This window comes from Silurus aristotelis (genome assembly GCF_946808225.1).
Source record: "Silurus aristotelis genome assembly, chromosome: 11".
In the NCBI taxonomy this organism is placed as follows: domain Eukaryota; kingdom Metazoa; phylum Chordata; class Actinopteri; order Siluriformes; family Siluridae; genus Silurus; species Silurus aristotelis.
The window spans coordinates 8,782,390-8,796,942 of record NC_139584.1 but is presented as its reverse complement, the minus strand read 5'-3'; the positions used below and the strand labels follow the sequence as shown (position 1 = coordinate 8,796,942).

At 36.2% G+C, this 14,553-nt stretch overlaps 1 long non-coding RNA gene across 1 annotated transcript; it reads left to right on the top strand.

Annotated features, from left to right (window-relative positions):
- Positions 1-7,125: 7,125 nt before the first annotated feature.
- On the top strand, positions 7,126-13,460 carry LOC310733976. The gene is made up of 3 exons (XR_014535949.1): positions 7,126-7,214; positions 12,424-12,587; positions 13,307-13,460. It is a non-coding gene; the product is annotated as an uncharacterized lncRNA (long non-coding RNA).
- Positions 13,461-14,553: the final 1,093 nt, after the last annotated feature.

Sequence of the window (14,553 nt, the reverse complement as noted above, 5' to 3'; positions counted from 1 at the left end):
GGGTGTTAGTAAAGTTAGGTGCTGATGTAGGTTGAGGAGACCTAGACCGCAGTCAGCGTTCCAATTCATCCCAAAGTTGTTCAATAGGCTTGAGGTCAGAGCTCTACAGCAGCCATTTAAGATCTTCCAATCCAACCCATGCAAACCATATATCTTAATAGAGCTCACATTGTGCCTTGTCATACTGAAAAAAGTTCAAGTAAAGCAAAAATGTTATGCTACCACATCCAAAGACATCCATATACAATGCGTGGCACCAACTTTGTGGTAAAAGTTTGGGCAAGAACTACATATGACTGTAAAGGGCAGGTGTCATAATAATTTGTCCATATAGTGTATTACTGTAGCAAGAACACAGAGCATATACAACCCTTTTTTAGTTTAAATGAATTTAGTTTGAAAAGTGGCTGGAATGATCTCACAAAAGAAAGAGGCCAGAACCCTGCCTTAAGGTTAGGCACATATATGCATATTAATAAATGAATGGAACTGTATTAGCTTTTGGGTTTCCGTATCTTGCTTTGTTCTCCCTCACCTAAATGCCTAAAAGCGGAAAATGTGCGAATGTAAAATGTCATTAGATCTCCAGAACCATCTCTGGTTGTACTAACAGAATCATCACCGAACTTAGAGCAATGCTAAACCCAGAGCCAGAACCAGAACCCATGTGGAGCCAGTAAAAAATAATAATAATAAATCCAGGCATTAATTTTCTAATCCAGTATTAAATGCTTCCTAATCATATAATTTAATAACTAACTAAGTAGATAATAGATAGATAGATAGATAGATAGATAGATAGATAGATAGATAGATAGATAGATAGATAGATAGATAGATAGATAGATAGATAGATAGATAGATAGATAGATAGATAGATAAACTTTACATTTGTTTGAGATATATACAAATGCACTATATATATATATATAATATCTGGCTCAGGATTTGCTGTTTGTAGTGTTTGGGGAGAGAACTAGGGGGAGCCCTTGAAGCATCAAGCGCACAGTGACATCACACATCATTTCTTCCTCTTCCTTCCTCTTCCATTCTCGCTTCACTCACCTCATCTCTCTGTTTCTCACATTTCTTTATATCTTCTCGATTCTCCTTTCTTCTCACTGATCATCCTAAGCCTTTTATCTTTTTTTTTTTACTTTTATCTTTGTCATTCACTTCTTTTTCACATTACGTCTTCTCTTCTCTTCTCTTCTCTTCTCTTCTCTTCTCTTCTCTTCTCTTCTCTTCTTTTCTCTTCTCTTCTCTTCTTAATCCAATTTTGCCCTTTTTTCATGTTGTTTCATCCTTAAATTCAACTCTCATCTCCTTATTTCTCCTTCTTTTATCTCTTTATTTCACCACCGCTCTGCTCTCCTTATTTTTCTTTTGCTCTTTTAATCCCTGCCCTTCTTTTAACCTCACATCCTGTTTGTCTCCTCTCTTCATTTTCTCCTTTTTCTGATTATCTCCAATTGCTTCCCCCTTTTGGTCTCCTCTACTTGTTTTCATCTTTATCTTCTCTCCTGCCATCTCTCTTCTCATCTCATCTCTTCTTTTCTCTTCTCTTCTCTTCTCTTCTCTTCTCTTCTCTTCTCTTCTCTTCTCTTCTCTTCTCTTCTCTTCTGAAGTTCTGAGGTGAGTTTGTAACGTTTATGTCTGGGAAATTATTCACACGTTTCAGTGAGAACTGAATTGCAAATTAAACCTCAGAACCAAATTTATCAAAAAACATCACATCAGCTGTGAACACGTCTCTCCTGCATGGACGAGTGCATGTGCATGTAGACATGTGTCTGTTACTGAGACTGTGTCTGGATGAGAGGAAAGAGAAAGGGAACAGGGAGAGACTCATTACACAATGATCTCTCTCTCTCTCTCTCTCTCTCTCTCTCTCTCTCTCTCTCTCTCTCTCTCTCCCACACTCACACACACACACACACACACTCCAACCTTCTTACTCCCTTTGGGAATACCCAATCCCCCAACATTTACACACATCACTAACCCTGTTTTAGCATTATTTTGTATTATTCTGTTTCAATCTCTCTCTCTCTCTCTCTCTCTCTCTCTCTCTCTCTCTCTCTCTCTCTTTCTCTCTCTCTCCCCTTTACACACACATGGAAAGCAGTAGAACAGCAGAAGCACAGTGGTGGTTTAACGAGCAGAACAGGGGAACATATGGAGCATGAATGTAGCCAGTTTTACTCCCAGCTTCATCATCAGCTTCATTGCTGTAGGCCTAAATCTCTCTCTCTCTCTCTCTCTCTCTCTCTCTCTCTCTCTCTCTCTCTCTCTCTCTCTTTATCTCACTCTGTCCTTTTCACCCACTCTCGGTTAATCAGTGTCTCCCCCTCACTGTCCATTTTTTGTTAAAATAACTTTATTGCTAATTGCATTTTGCATTTTGCCAAATCTGCATCTTTCAATATACAATTGTGGCAGATTGATAAGCGTAATTATATATGTGGATAAATGTTTCTACCTGTAAAGTAATGAGAGATTTTACTAATCAATGTGTGGATGTAGTAGCCGAGTGGAGAAGACGCTGGACGTTGGCTATGAATGTTGGGAGTTCAAATCGCAGCCAAGCTGCCAATCCTGTTCCCCTGAGTAAGGCCCTTACCCCCATAGTTGCTCAGCTGTATGAATTATAAATATATCTCTGGATAAGGGCATCTGCCAAATGCCATAAATGTGTCAAAATGAACTGTTTAGTTTCTGAAGTGAACTTCTACAGAATATATTATTTAAGTGTTGCATTTTTTTTCTTCCTTTCCCCAACAGTGAAGCATAATAATATTTTCCTTGCAAATTACACCCGAACGTCCATTACTCTCATCAAATCAAACCTAATCCCATTAAATCTCTCTTTTTTACATATTGAGTTATGATGAACGGAGTGAAACGCTTTTCTCTTCACCAAACTATTTTTTTATAGCCAGTTTATCAAAAACAAGGTTATTACATTTTCATGGTGCAGCGAAATTGGATTTAATGAAGGCAGCTTTCCCATGCAGATGAGCTCAGCTCAGGCAAAAAGATAAGAAGATGAACGGGAAAAAAAAGAGAAAAAACCATAAATGGTATAAAAGGAAATTAGTTTCATTTCAACGTGCTGTCACTTCTAGCAGTAATTATGCACAGTGTCAAGTTAACAGTCCTCACAAAAACACGAGCTGAAGAACTTTTTTGTAATTTCGTAACTGAGCATGACTGGATTTTTTGTTGTTGTTGTTTCAAAAAGAAAAAAAGCAAACTTGATCTTTTCATCTTTTTTTAAAAGCTTCCACAATATAAATGTATATTATAATGAGCTGTAACATTTAACGATTAATGAATCATGTTTAATAAATGATGTAAGAACAAATGAGATATTATTCATATGTAATTGTGTCTAGTCATCACAAATCGCAGACCATCTCACACTGCTATGGACTTCCACATTCCTGTCACTATGCACACTGTCTCCTGTGTTTGTTTTTGTAATGGCTGCACCCTGCCCTATCATTAGTTCATGTTTTCATGTGTTTTCCCACATGATCTTCACAGCTGTCCTCACCTCTATATTTGTGTTTCATTTCCACTAAATAGAGATGGTGCAATACCAATAGATTCAAAATCTGTTTAATCAAAATCAATACTTTTTTATGGCATCATTATTGTTATTAATATGATATAGTTTAGTCTGGACTTTTCATTTATGATATTTATGTAAAAATATAGTAATAACTGATTTTAAAATATCACAAAGTAAACAAGCATTTAACAAGTTATAATGTATTTCACAAGCAATTTCTTCCACTTGGTTTTGTGAAGGAACACGAGAATGTTTACCGTAATTTCCGGACTATTAAGCGCACCCAAATATAAGCCGCACCCACTGAATTTGACCAAGATTTTTATTTTGAACATAAATACGCCGCACCTGTCTATAAGCCGCAGGTGTCTAAACTGAAACTAATGAACTTTACACAGGCTTTAATGAAAGACAGTGTCTGTTACAAGGCTTGTATCTAAACAGTAGCCTACCAAGAAAGTCATTGTTCACTGTCTTCCTCCTTCCTTTCACAACACTTTCTCTCGGGAGTTTATCTTTTGGCATCGTCGTGCATTTAAAAATCACCATCGGTGAAGCTTTTCTCCCGATGCCGTGCAGCTCAGAACACAGGTGAAGTGTGTTTTTTCATGCCCGGTTGTTTTCAGCGTGACGAATGATTCACATTTCCTGTAGACAGTCCGAGTGAGCGGCAGGTCAAACGTCAGAGGAACATCATCCATATTTATGATGTGGTGCGGCCCGATTCAGTGGGAGCGCATCTGATTTAATATCAAGAGTTTCATTGGTTCACCTGAACCCGTTCTGCAATTTCATTGGTCGCTCAGTTTTTTGGCTTGAAGTTTGTGAAACCGGGAAAAACACAGGAAAAATCCATAAATTTGCCGTTTCATTGTTTAAGCCGCGGGGTTCAAAGCGTGGGAAAAAAGTAGCGGCTTATAGTCCGGAAAATACGGTACTTTTTCCCACATTGAGCCTGTTTCTTCTTTGACTGATCGACACTTCCGCTTCTGAAAAAACGCCTCTCAGAAGGTACATGTGACACGGTGATTCCAAGATACACGACTGAGTGACAGAATGCTGACTTGTTTGTACAATGATTGCACTGTGGAAGAAGTTCCTATTAATGCTTATATATTCAACTTACTTTAATCCCAGAGAGGATCAATATTTTAATGTGAGAATCAGTTCATTTGATAGAATACCACTATCGATATTGGGATCAGTTCACCCATCCCTACTGCATAGTATTATGTTCAGTGCAGTTCAGAATGCAGTTCAGAACATTTACTGGGAAGAATGGAAGTTATTATAACAGCAAATGGGAAATAAATGTGGAATGGGGGGTTTGGAAATCACATACAAATCTTATGGTCAGGTGTCCACAAACCTTTATAATGTATAGTGTCCTATAGTGTACAATGTCCTTTTATATGTATATGTAGTGTATAATTATTTTTTATTTTATAAATAAATACATGTAATAGAATAAAAATGTTAAGATGCCACAATTTCCCAACATTAACACTTTGGTGCAAGCGTTGATAAGCATTAATAGGTGCTTGATATTATTTTTAAGAGGTTTTGTTATGATTATGTTTTTGCAGAATTGGGTTTTTTTCAAAATTTGCATTTTTTGGTCCATCATCTTTTTAATCCCTCAAATAAAAGAATCACGTTGAAGGATTCAAAGTGTCCCCTCACTCTACTATACTGTATAACCATATGGAAGATTCACACAATAAAACTTCAACTGCATATTATTAAAAAAAATGTGAAGATCTATTAACTTACAACAATATTTTTACACAGGCTTATGTGTGGGCAGGGCCTGGGGTTTTGACCAGTGACTGGCACTTATCTGGGCCATGGTTTTAAGTATCATAAGCTCAAGTGCTGCTGCAGGCAGTTGTCTATACTAGTTTCCCCTCATTTACAGCACTTCTGTAAAATACTGTTTCTTTTCTATGTTGTTTCCATTTTTCTATCAGCAAAAAACAACCAAACAAACACAAAAAAAGAAATTGTTTTAATAAGTTGTTCAAATAAAGAATCAAGCCAAAGACAGGATCAAATTTTTCCATAAAATAGCTTATGAATAACTCATAGAAATGCAATGCACAAATGCAATAGAGTCCAAACAGTGTATATCCACAAATTGGTGTGTACTGTTTTTGCTTAGTTTTGATTTGATTAATAAATGGTTTACTGTATGGTTAATATGTGTTTAGAAGCATAGAAGAAAATACTATGAGAAAAATACATTCAATTATATAAAGGAAAATATAAATATAGATTACAAATAATTACAATATAGAGATTCAAATGATTTTTGAAAGTTTTTTGGAAGGAGAAAATAAAGAACACAAATAAATGCATAAATAAAAAAATAAATACTCAAAATGACCTAAATCAACCTAAGTCAATATTATTTTAAATTAGTCGGTAAATTAAAGAAAGAGATTAGATGCCTAAAACACTCCACACAGCCACATAAAAATCTGTGATATTTGTTTTTGACTTAAAAAAAAATAATAATAATTGAAATCAAACTGAATTTGAAAACTGAATTTAAAAACTTAATCCGTGCTTGTCCATATTTGCACAATTGTTTTTTTCTTAGACCAGGTTTAAATTACAATCAATGTTTTCAGAGTGTGAACTCTTTAGCATTCACGATTATTCTCCAGAGTCATTCAGTAGGAAGAACAAGCTTCCTGCCCAGCTTGCTTTGGTGACCTCTGCCCTGTGCTGCCTTTTCCTACAGCTTGATGTGTCTCACTGGTCATGAGGTGCACTAACCGCAGAAGCATTTTATTTCTCATTTGTCATGTTTTTCTTTAGGAAAGATGTAGTGCTGACGTCGTCCCGAGCAGTAAGAAATTGATATTGCATGGATGCCTGGTTTACATGATTCATAAATAAAACCACAATTGGATTGGGAGATATGCCTCCTGGAGCACATTTGTGAGTAGCTTTCACTGTGCAGTTCTCTATAACAGTCAGTTTTCACACTGTTGCCACATCCTGATAAATAAAACCCTTGCAAGACTGTCTATTAAACTAGCAAAAAAAATAAATGGCTTGTCCTTGGTGGGCGTGTGTAAGGTAAAAAACAATTCAGGAATGCTTAGCATGCACGATTAGAGCATGACTCTACCATAAAAAGCTACATAAATCATCTAAAGTGTTGCATTAGAAAATACATATCAAGTAAAAGAATGCTTTGTGGACATTTTTTAGGTGAATTTGAGAAAAAAACAAAAACTAGAACTATAACTTGATTTAACATACTTTGGTGTTGACTGGATATGAGTTGGTGCACGTTTTCCAATTCTTTCATTCGATTTTTTTGGGTGGTGATGATGATGACGAAGATGAGGATGATGACAAGTGATTTCTAACACTCCGAAATTTATCTTGTTGGTGTTCAGTTGTGTTAATAGTGCGTGACTGTGGAGGCCACAACATAAGATTTATGTCATCTTCACAAAAATTATTCAGTGAGCCCTCATGGCCTGTGGATTAGAGGCATTTAAGACAATGACAGGACATGAGAAGGTGAGTGTGTCTCCTAACAAAAGAGCACCACTTCAAAGATTCTACATTTTCTCTTGCAAAACAACAACCACTGGTCTGTGATCTGGTGTGAATTGAGGTTAGTAGAACAGCTTCAGGCTTTGTATTTTCATTTCATTGATTTGTTTTTTTGTCAACAGGATATTAAAGAAGAGTGCTTGCTGAATACTTTTTTATATTTATCAAATATCCCACAATATGTTCCAGATAAACATTGGCTCCACAGCAAGCAATCTAATTTCTTTTGGTTTACATTTAAGTGACTTTGATTTGCCATTTACATCCTTTCTTTACATCAGTTCCTCTACAGTTACAATGATTGACAAGCACTAGCTGTAATTAATGCAGTAATGGTGTTTAACTGGTCTAAAAACAAACTGAAACAAAGGACCTGAGTTCTTTCAGACAAACTGAATGACTAATTAGTCACTATAATTAAGCAAATTTTAGTTGACAACATATTAGAAAAATAGGGTATATATCAATAAAATTTTTCACTCACATACTTATAACTCTGTTGTCTGTTCTGGAGCCTAGTTGGTCAAATGTCTGCAAAATGCAGCTAGCAGTTTTTGTACTTATTTTGTATTTATTTTCTTTAGTATTCTTTATTTATGTGCCTTTATTTATATGTATATTATATACATGTTTATATGTATATTGCATTTATAGTGAGTAAATGTACTGTACAGTATACAGTTCTGTAGTAGCGTAGCATAGTTGCATGCATAGTTTCTACACGTCACCGCACTCTTTACTTCATTGGCTAAATCTGGTGACGTATGTCTTTAACGCTGCCTTTTTTTTTTTACTTTAGAGGAAACTTTAAACAATAAACAAGTATAAAACCGTGGTTTTCTGTTCTGTAATGCTACTCATTTCTTATGGTATGTACATTGCCAAATATTCTGCCAAGCATTCTTTATTTCTTTTATTTAAATCTTTTTATAGGGGAGTGGTGGCTCCAGCAGTTAAGGCGCTGGGTTGCCGATCGGAAGGTCGGGGGTTCAAGCCCCGGTATCGCCAAGCTGGCACTCTTGGGCCCTTGAGCAAGGCCTTTAACCCTCTATGCTCCGGGGGTCCCTTACGAGGGAAATATCAAGGTCTGTGACGTCGGAGTGACGTGGGGCCGCCTTCCCGTGGGCTCACCACCTGCAGGAGGGACCGTAAGGGATGGTGCTGTGAGGATTGAGCAGCAGTCGAAGGCCTGCTTAGACTGCTGCCCCTGCGACCCGAATTAGGGATAAGCGGGAGAGAATGAATGAATAAATCTTTTATTAGTTCTTTGTTTCTTTCAGTTGTTTTTAGTTCCTTAAGTTTCCGTTTTTTCTAGTTTCTTTTAGTACATCAAATTATTTAGTTTGCATTCTTAAAGTTTTTAATTTATTTAGTCATGTGGCAAATGCAATTCTGCGATAAACCAGAGGCGCGAGATTCGAACCACGTTAATTCGGGGGTTTAATATATAGAAATATTGAATAAGAATGTTACTCTGGATGAAGATGTCTTTGTAATTCCATATAATATAAATAACAATAACAATCCTAAAGCTAAAATGAGTAATTTACTTAGTATTATGCAATCAGAAACATGCTTTCATTATGGTTGACATAGATGCACATAGAGGCCATGAAAATTAAACCAGTGTGTAATAATGCACTATGCCAGCTATTAATTATAATGCTAGCAAGTACTTCATCAGTGACTGATTGTGTCAACCATTACAAATTGTGTGTGTGTACATCATTAAACCATTATCATCAATCCAAGGAATTATATTAAATTATACCCAATCTTATTAATGACTGGATGCTTAATGATGTCCTAATGGTCCATATTGGTGTCCAGTTGATAGCAACACCTCAGGTACAACAAGATACCAAAGATATTCTTTAGGTCCTTAATGTTAGTCATATAGTTAACATGGCACCCATAGAAGGTAACAAATGGCCAACAGAAAAAAAGTGTACATTTTCCAATAAAAATCTTATTATATCCATTAAAACTAATCAGAATTTTACTATAGTTTTTTTTTTCTATTAGAGGACATCCTGTTAAAAGAGCAACTGATTCATCTAGGTTTATCTGTAGACATTTCTATCACCCAACCAATGTTTCTTATAGTGTGCTGCTAATAATAAACTCTGTATGCTGAGTCTTATCAGCTCCTTGTTTGCTTTATGTCAAATATATCTAGGAACCTGTGTTTTTTTTTAGTAAAAGAACAAATACGCACTACCAGGCTAATGTCACATGGTATTGGATGGCAATATTAAAGCATTTTGTACAAGTACATGTAAATAAACATAATACCGCTCATCTATTTAAATTCATTTTAGTCAACATTGTAATGAATTCTGAATGGGCAATGTTTTATAGCCCTGAGCCCTAAAATGTCATTTCTGCTAGTATATATATGTAGGAATATATAAGAACAATAAAAACAGTAAAAATTGGTAATTACATGTTATACAGTATAATTTTTCAAGACTTTTTAAGTTTTTAATTATTTGTATTTTCTTGCATTATTTGATGAAGGAATTAAAAAAAGAAAAGTGCTGTGTGTTTTAATTTGCTCCTAACAAATTATATGAAATTATTAAATTATTAAAATATATTTTTTGAAAAATTATTATTAATTTTTTAAGTACCTTTAAAAGGCCAGAGGTTGTACGGTAATAACAAGCTTAACGACGTTCAACGAGTAAAGCATGCGAGTGCTTTCAAGTCTACAAAAGTTTTTCTATTCTCCTTAGTTTACCCAATTGAGTTGACTGCTCGGGAAAGGTAGCGTTCTGTGGCTCATTAAAGAGTCTAACATTAGTGCTGCTTGCGTACGTTTGCACTCGCCAACACTGGGAACGTTTGCTAATTTAGCTTCTGCTTTGTTCTTTTCGGTATATATCAAGAGGTGCTGTGTGTGCTAAAAGTGTGTTTGATCTTTAGTTGATCATTAAATGGAATCATTAGGAGACATTTTCTTCTATGTTCACATCTTACATAATGTGTCTTTTTTTTCGAGTAGGTTTTTTTTTCTATTTTAATCCTTCACATTTAGGAACTCGGCTGCATTGAAACACAACTACTTGACTTCGACATGCAAAGAAAACCAATAATAATTTCAAAAAACACACAATAACATTTAATGTTAACCATATCTAGCTACAAATTTACTTTGTCAGGTGCTGAATGTAGCAAAGAACGTAGTTTTGCTTACAGCCTTTAGCTCAAGCACAGATGGACAGAAGGATTTATGTCAAAACATCGATGGTGTTGGATCAGTTAATTGTTATTTGCAGAAATGTTAATCATAAATCTTAAACAAGCCCCCGTTTGTAATAGTGACCCACTTCTTAATCTATAAAAATAACTAACAGATGTTTAATCTAATACTTCATTAGGTCATCATGTAGTCGTTTATTAGCCAATTTCAAACATACTGTAAAGCAGTGGCCCCCGAGCTTTTTTGCGCCACGGACCGGTTTAATGTCAGACAATATTTTCACGGACCGGCCTTTAAGGTGAATAAATACAACAAAATAAAATGATACGACGGCATAAAAACTGGTATTTTATAAATATAATAATAAACATGAATCCACTGTGTTGTTTTTTGTTCATTTTGCTAGTTTGGGGGTTTCATTTTAGCGGTAATGTATTATGTGTTAGCGGCCGGAGCAGCCCCTTTAGGAAGGTAGCGGATGTAGGTAAGACATGTGACATCAACAGTGAGTCATTGACAGATGTGGCGGAGGGAATCCGGTAATTTTCCAAAATGAAACATTGTTCAGAATCAGATAATAAATAAAATTTAAATAATATGTTATGTATTCTTTCTGTGCGGCCTGGTACCAATTGACCCACAGACCGGTGCTGGTAAGTGACCTGGGAGTTGGGGACCACTGCTGTAAAGCATTTATGAATAGTAAAAGTCAATTAAAATCAAGAGGTTTTTATTGTCATTTCAACTATACACAGTGAAATGAGAACTCTGGTACTACATAAAACAACATCAATCAACATAGAGCAACATCACAAACATAGAGCTACATAACAGAGCACAAAGCTAAGAACTAAAAAAGTGTCCTCGCCACATAAAGTGCATCGTGTGCAACCGAGTAAAAACAGTGTGGGACAGATACACAAAACACAAAATAGAAAATTGAGCCAATCAGTAAACCTACTCTATAATGTGTATTTTTAAACATAAGCACAATGTTGTGCAAAAACAGCATGTAAACAGTATAATATGATTCAATATAAATATAATATGGTGGTGGAATGAATTGAGAGGATTAATGAGTGTGTTGAGTTTAGGTTGTACAGTTCAGTAACACACAGTTGAGTGTGTGTGTGTGTGTGTGTGTGTGTGTGTGTGTGTGTGTGTGTGTGTGTGTGTGTGTGTGAACCTGATGGCTTAAGGGGAAGAACTGTTGCACAGTCTGGATGTGAGGCCCGAATGCTTCAGAACCTTTTTCCTGATAGCCGGTGGGTGAAAAGTGTGTGTGACGGGTGTGTGCGGTCGTCCACAATGCTTTTGTATTTGCTGATGCTTTGTGTGGTGTAAATGTCTGTGATAGATGGGAGAGAGACTCCAATGATCTTCTCGGCTGTCCTCACTATCCTTTGTAGGGTCTTGCGAGATGGTGCCGAGATGGTGCAGTTCCCAAACCAGGCAGTGATGCAGCTGCTCAAGATGCTCTCAATTGTCACTCTGTAGAACATGGTCAAAATGGGGGAGGAAGATGGGGGAAGAAAGATTTCCCCTGGATTTCTTGGTGATCGAGCTGGTGTTAAGTGATCAGGTAAAGTTCTCTGCCAGATGTACACCAAGGAATTTGGTGCTTTTGATGATCTTCATCAAGGATCCATCGATGATCAGTAGAGAATGGCCACTCTGTGCGTTCCTGAAGTGAACAAGCATCTCTTTGGTTTTGTCAATGTTCAGAGACAGGTTGTTGGCTCCACACCAGGCTGTTAAACGTTCCACCATATTTGTTAAATGTTTTTACCTGTATGCTGACTCGTCGTTTTTGCTGAAGAGACCCACCATGGTCATGATGATGTGATTCGAGCTGTGCCCCAGTGCTCAGTGTGGTGGTGCTGGAGGTGCTGTTCCCGATCCGGACTGACTAAGGTCTCCCAATCAGGAAGTCCAGGATCTAGTTGCAGAGGGAAATGGTTAGGCCCAGTAGGCTCAGCTTCTCAATCAGGTGCTGAGGGATGATTGTGTTGAATGCTGAATTGAAGTCTATTAACATTCTTACGTATGTGCCCTTATTGTCCAGGTGAGTGAGGGCCAGATGGAGGGTTGTGGAGATGGCAACGCCTGTGGGGCAGTTTGGACGATACACAAAATGCATGGGGTCGAGTGAGGGTGGTACCAGGATCTTGATGTGCCTCATGACGAGCCTTCTTTATTATGATGGGTGTAAATGCTATGGGATGATAGGTATTTATAAAGTTTTGTACATTTATTTAATAAATAAGGAAATTTAATCAAATGAACAATTTTTTAATGAAACAGATAGTTTATTGAAAATATTTCATGTAAGGATGTGATATAGCAAATAATAGGCAAACATAATACTACTACTACTACTACTACTACTACTACTACTACTAATAATAATAATAATATTAATAATGTGCTTGTTCCAAAACTGCACATAAGCAGACCTATGGGTTTTTTAGTTAATTTTCTTTGCTATCTGTGTTTTGTTTCGAAATGTTCTTGTTTCCTTTCTATGTCCTAATTTGTCTGCACCCATTTTGAGCTTTCCTTTGATTAGCTTATGTATTTAAGCCATTTAGTAATTATTTTTATTTGCAAAGTATATGTTCAGAATGTCGTATTGGCTATATGACGTCTGGCTATATCAAGTCTGTTACTGCTTTTTTTTGCTGCTCTGGGTTCTGTCTAGTTTCTTGTATTTTGTGATTTAGTTAATGTCTTGTCTGTACTGTTTTCTCATTGCCTCAATCATGCCTGTTTACTATTCAGCCGCATCTATCTCCACTCGTTGTTACATAACACAATACTTAGGGAATGGATGATTTACATTAATGGATTAACAACATGTATTATTTTTGATGTGTTGCAAAAAAGATTTATTGGCTGTGACCCTGTCAGCAGTTCACCAATGTTTCTTCCTGGACCACTTTTGATAGATACTGACCGCTGCAGACCAGGAACAGCTCACAAGAGCTGCAGTTTTGGAGATGCTCCGACCCAGTCATCACAATTCTGCCTTTGTCAAACTCACTCAAATTCTTACACTTGCTTATTTTTTATGCTTCTAACACATCAACTTTGGGGACAAAATGTTTACTTGCTGCCAAAAATATCCCACCCACTAACAGGTGCCTGGATGAAGAAATAATCAGTGTTATTCACTTCACTGTTCAAAATGTTATAATGTCATGAAGTTATGCCTGATTGGTGTAAGTGATAACAGGAACTCATGTTTTATGGATATTGTACAAGATTGGAACTATAAATGCAGCAATAAATGGTTGAGAAGCATAAGCCATTATTTAATAAATAAAATGTTACACCATGTTAAACCACACTGTCCAGTCATTGAATATCTTCCCACAACAGAACGTCCCATTGTGTTTTTTTGTACAGTGTACAAGACACAGTGTATTTCTCTGTCTTGCATACTATCTCAATCAGCATGCAGTAGATCTACCACTGATATAAATACAGCCTTTATGTACGCACAGTACAATATCCTTTACATATCCTAGATTGGAAGAATGTTTTGAGGGGTCTCATGGTTTTACTCATATTTCTGTGTTAGTAGGTTTTGCAAATGTCAGCATTGTTACAAAAAGATCAAAGAGGATCCAGAAGATCAGACCAGAGTCAATCAAATATTTCATGTTTAGGCAGAAGCAGCTACAAAATTACTGGCACCCTTAAAAATTCGATACATTAGTTAACAGGCAAACATGCGGTCAGTAATTTTTGTCAACAAAACAACTAAATATTCTAAAAACACATGTTCATGACACTTGAATAGGATTCATTGACCATTACTTTTGTTCAATCTTCCTAAACAGCTTGTTATGTAGCAGCTAGGTGTCTAATGGATCATTATGAAACTCTGCTTAAAGTAAGAATCAATTAAACACTGTAATTATAAATCCGTAATCTTCTTCTTTGCCTTTATCTCTGTGAAGCCAGACATTATGCTTATGGATCTAATTCCAGCAAATGTCCAACTGTTCCAGACTTTTGAGAACATTATAATGGCTCTGATATTTCCCAATGGCCTTTTTCTAAATATTAATAAACCGAATTGTGTGAATCAACAATAATTTATCTCTTTCAGGCTGTCCTTCTTGTTTTTCTTAAATCCAGGGTCACATTTTTTTTTTTTTTCAAAATGTAGACTGCACTTGAAACTTCT